General features: G+C 31.0%; 1 pseudogene; it reads right to left on the bottom strand.

The window, feature by feature from the left end:
* Positions 1–2,030: 2,030 nt before the first annotated feature.
* Positions 2,031–3,668, bottom strand: LOC131649943 (uncharacterized; annotated as a pseudogene).
* Between the last annotated feature and the right edge of the window lie 1,977 nt (positions 3,669–5,645).

Below are 5,645 nucleotides of genomic sequence, written 5' to 3'. Positions count from 1 at the left end.
TGACTCTGATTTATATGTAAGGCAATAAAAAACGTACCCGAATTCATGATTTCGATTTTGATTCTTGAATTTTAATATGGAAGCCTCAATTGCCATTATTTAAAAAAATACTATAAGATTGTTAGAAAATTAACTTAAACCGAATGGAATCGAGGCTAGAATCGTGTACGGAACACTTTCCTTATAGTATTTCAAGCACTCCCAATTTGTCTTGGAGTTTCTACGCAGGAATACCCAGGATAATTCAGCCTTATCGAGTTTGCGCAAGACCGACGAAAACTCGAATGTAGCGAAGAGTGCTCTGGAATTATTCTAGAGAATTTTCATTTTTTCTGATTAAGAATTCTGAATCCAAAGTTATGATTTTATAGGCCATGCTGATATTGTTTCACAAGGTAGCGACCCTTGGTGAAACAATTTCTTTTCCAAGAGTTATGACTTTTGGCCCACAGCATGGTTCACCAACAGTTGCAACATTCCATGAAGAGTTACCACTCTTCGAATTCAAAATTCAAATCATAACATATTTTCTTTGTCATTTTGGAACACAATCATATTATTAATTATCATTAATAATTTGCAACAATAAATTGACAAAATAAATTGTGTATATGTGGTAAGTGAGAGATTTTATATCTTAAAAATTGATCTTGAACAAATTAAAAAAAATCAAGAAAAACACAATGATAACATAAGTTATTAGAGAAACTTACCTAATGAGAAGAAAAAAATGATGTTAAAAATTAACAGATGAGTTGTGTCGTATGTCGATTTTATAAGTAATATATGTGATTAGTGAGAGGTTTCTTTTGGATGTGTTGTGGTTGGTTAGTGATTAATGGAAGTAATCATAGTAATAACGTGGTAATTAGGTGTGTTAGTGGGTGAGTTGATTTTTATTAATTAATTAAAATTATTGTTAGTTAGTAGTGTCCTTATTTTTCGTGTGTAAGTTATGAAATAAGAAAATTTTAAAGGTATTATTATTTTGGTATGCAATGTGTAATATTTATCATGTATTATTTATTAATCTAATAATTTAATTAATTAATTATTATTTTTAATTAAGGAAGAAGTTATAAGATTATAATTTAGTATGATATATATATATATATATATATATATATATATATATATATATATATATATATATATATATATATATATATATACACACGAGAATTCATGATCTTTTTTAAGAAAAATTGAAATTATTTACTCAATAGTGTTAGTGAATTTTTTTAATTATAATTTTTTTTTACCAATTTATAAATTTTAAAATATTTTGCAAAATAATTTTTAAAAAATATAGTTGTTTTTCAATAATTAAAAGAACTCATTGATACTATTAACTAAATAATTTTAAATTATATATATATATATATATATATATATATATATATATATATATATATATATATACACTATCTGTTATTCTATGTCAACCAAACACATGATAGAATAAGTCTTATCATGTCTGTATCATATCTTATCCTTATCCTGTTTGATATCCTATCATATCTCTATTATATCCTGCGCATTGGATCTAAGTAACATTAAAAAAAAAAAGGGCTAAACATCTCAACTCTTACTTTTTTTTTCGTGATTACAATCATCATTTAGTGAAAATATAGAAATTTATACTCTTACTCTTACTCTTTTTTTTTCGTGATTACAATCATCATTTAGTGAAAATGTAGAAATTTATACTCCTACTCATTCAAATTAGTTTTATTAATCAACTAGTAGGAAACCCGTGCTATCGCACGGGTCTGGTCGGGATGATATTACATGAATCAGTCTATCACCTGTAATGTTCCATTATATAAATTAACGACATATATTTAGCCTAAGTGTTTTCCAAGTTTTAGTAAATATTAATAAATGTTAAACACATGATACAAAACGGTAAAACAATGAAAAAGCTATTAATACATTCAATTTTTTATGTCTTAAAATAAAAACAATAACCATATTTGCTGGTATAAATATCAGATGCTATCTTCTTGTATGATTGCAACCAGGCAACAACATGCATCGTATACCTACATTATAAAATGTATAAAACAATATATGATTAAGAATAAAATTTAAGGCATATAAATATTCTGTGTTTCATATACAGTTACAAAGATGGAAAAGAAGAATAAGCTTACCTTCTAACAAAGTGATTGGAAAACCTCCTTGTATACAACATTTGTGGTAGTGGAGCACGGAACATTCTCTTTGTCGTGTATTAAGATCTTAAGACCACTTTTTGTAGTAACTCTTGAGATTGCAACATAAAGTTGTCCATGACTAAACACGGGAGAAGGCAAATACAAACCAACACTATCGAGAGACTGGCCTTGAGACTTATTAATTGTCATTGCGTAAGAGACAATAATTGGAAATTGTCTCCTAATCAACTTAAATGGCCACGGTGACTCTGAAGGTGACATAGACATTCGAGGAATGTAAAAAAGGCTACCTATGTTCTTGCCAGAAATAATTTTTGCCTCAATGACATGATTGGCCAGCCTTGTGACAATCAATCTTGTTCCATTACACAATCCATCTGACTGGTCCAAATTTCTCATAAGCATAATGGGAGTACCAACTTTCAATTTGATTCTATGATTTGGTAAACCTGATGTCCTTAATTTGCTAAGAAATTCTGGAGTTAGCACTTCATAAGCTTCGGTATAACTCGAGTCAGTTCTATCGATTGAATCGTAACTAAGATACTCTTTCTCTTCACCTAAAAAAAATCAACAGAAAGATACGAACATTAGTAAATTCAAAATCATAGGCTGCATATTCTTTTTCCCATGCACCAAAAAAAGAATAAATAAATATTACCTGGTATAAGGTCCAATACATAATGATTGATCTTATCCACAACTTCAATGGTTGAGGCAAGAATTGCTTTTCCTTGTAGATATGCAACATCTTGGAATACATTAACCATTGGGATATGTATTCTCAACAATAGCTTTGATAGGATCTTCATAATTGGTAATCAATAAATCTTGAGGAATCTCTATGTCCACCAATCCATCATTTGGTTCAGATATCTTACCATCACCGACATTTAAAATCCATTTTGAGAACTCCGCTAATTCATTAGAACTTGTATTATCGCTTCCCTGCTGAAGTCTCATGTTTTTTGTTAGTGTTAGAACTTGGCAATAGTCCCAGATATAAGAGGAGCATATGGATGCATGAACAATATCAGAACGCCCTGCTCTCGGAACAACTGGAAGAATCTGTCTGAAGTCTCCTCCAAAAACAACAACTTTGCCGCCAAAGATTTTATTCCCAAATCCCTTCTTGGCCATGACGTCTTTAAGTGTTCTATCCAATGCCTCAAAACAATTTTTATGAGCCATAGGTGCTTCATCCCATATTATCACGTCCGTTGCCTCGAATAATTGAGAATGTTCAGTGTTTTTGTCAATATTGCAAGTGGAGTTGTCAAGTGTTGGCACAGGAATTTTGAACTTGGAATAAGTAGTTCGTCCGCCTGGTAATAACAACGAAGCTATACCGCTTGAAGCAACAGCAAACACAATTTTTTTCTTCGAACGAAGTGCACTTGATAGTGTCCTCCACATGAAAGTTTTACCGGTCCCTCCATAACCGTGTAAAAAAAAGACCCCTCCTCTTTGTTTTCCGACAGCTTCCATGATTTTTTTCAAAGATTGAGCGTTGTTCATCTATCATGCATAATGTAAATTGTGATATTTCAAAAAATATCTACCTGTGGGACTGTCAGCTTATGCAATCAAATAGTATAAATATAAATTATCACCTGTAAGGGCTCGAAAGAGATTGTTGAAGTTTTCTCGCTCAGTTTTAGTATTATAATCATGTTCTTCGTAAATCAGTCGGTTTCCAACGTGCCGTGTGACATAAGCATCCAGATAAGGCATGTCTTTGAATTTGTGCAAACTTCTTCGATTGGATTGCAACATATTCTCAATCTCAATGAGGGTCAAGTTTTTCAACTCAGCTTCTGTTAACTGCATATCTATAAAAAAACACCAATTAAAACTTGATATGTCGTGGCATGGAAGTTAATTTAAATGGAACATATTTTAGAAGATTCCTTGTTTGTGAGATCCTCAAACTGAGATACGCATAAAAGTTTGTTATACACACAACAAATAATCTATTATAAATATATCGCAACAATGTACCTTTTATATTAGTTAACTGTCTTTGTTGGTGCAGAATACCGTCGGACAGCGTCTTCCAAGTTTTTTGCCAAACGTGACGTGGTCTGTTAATTGTACCGGACAATAGCATAGTTACGAATAACTTTCTCAAAAAATGTCCCGAACCCCAATCTTTGGCCCCGTTAATGGCTGCAACATATTCCTTGTCATCATTAAGAAATCCCATTTCAAAACATGCATCCCTAAAACTGTCCCGAACAATTCCACCGACCTTTTTTATATCCTCGTAACATGTTGGCCTTTTTGCAACAGTCAGCATCATTCTCAGGTAATACAGCTCACCTGTACTTGGAGGAACCCAGATTAGTCTTCCAATGGTGTGCCCTCTCTTACGCGGTCTCCATCGTCGGTATCTTTTATCATAAACAAACTTAGTGAGGAAATTTGAGTAGGTCAGATTTCTGGCCTCTGGATATGTTTTGTTTGCTTCCATCCAAGCGGTAAACATTGATTCCTTCACACTTGGTTTTTCAAGAACCTCATCTATCAGTTCGTAATCTGTATAATATACCGAATTATCGCCCTCAAGATGAAAATATAATCTTTCTACTGCAGGAGACCTTCCATGAATGGAAAAAGAAAATATTCTCCAACATGCTTCGCTTGGTGAGACATATCTACAATCAAGATACTGCTTGATTTCATCGACATTTTTAGCGGTCAAAGGACTGCTTGATTTCATTTTTACCAATTTATAAATTTTAAAATATTTTGCAAAATAATTTTTAAAAAATATAGTTGTTTTTCAATAATTAAAAAAACTCATTGATACTATTAAGTAAATAATTTTAAATTATATATATATATATATATATATATATATATATATATATATATATATATATATACTATTTGTTATTCTATGTCAACCAAACACATGATAGAATAAGTCTTATCATGTCTGTATCATATCTCATCCTTATCCTGTTTGATATCCTATCATATCTCTATTATATCCTGCGCATCGGATCTAAGTAACATTAAAACAAAGGGCTAAACATTTCAACTCTTACTTTTTTTTTTCGTGATTACAATCATCATTCAGTGAAAATGTAGAAATTTATACTCTTACTCTTACTTTTTTTTTTCGTGATTACAATCATCATTTAGTGAAAATGTAGAAATTTATACTCCTACTCATTCAAATTAGTTTTATTAATCAATTTTAAAAATTTCTCCATTTGGAATGCGGCATTCAAAAAAATATTTAGTGACTTAACCTCTTCACATCTTGCACTACTTCTAGTTAGCATGATACATTAATTTTCTTTTCGGTTTGATTAATGTAGATTATTTTCATTACGTTTGTTCTATTTATTGCTGTTTTTTTTTTCTTTTTCTAAATTTGTAAGATTTTGGGGGTTTGTCGATGTCTCCGTTCTCTGGTTCCCATCCCTCCAAAAAGTAGTATCATTAAGGTTGCTA

Source organism: Vicia villosa, linkage group LG2 (assembly GCF_029867415.1).
Source record: "Vicia villosa cultivar HV-30 ecotype Madison, WI linkage group LG2, Vvil1.0, whole genome shotgun sequence".
Classification (NCBI taxonomy): domain Eukaryota; kingdom Viridiplantae; phylum Streptophyta; class Magnoliopsida; order Fabales; family Fabaceae; genus Vicia; species Vicia villosa.
Note: the sequence above shows the minus strand (reverse complement) of the source record. Positions and strands in the feature narration are given on the sequence as shown.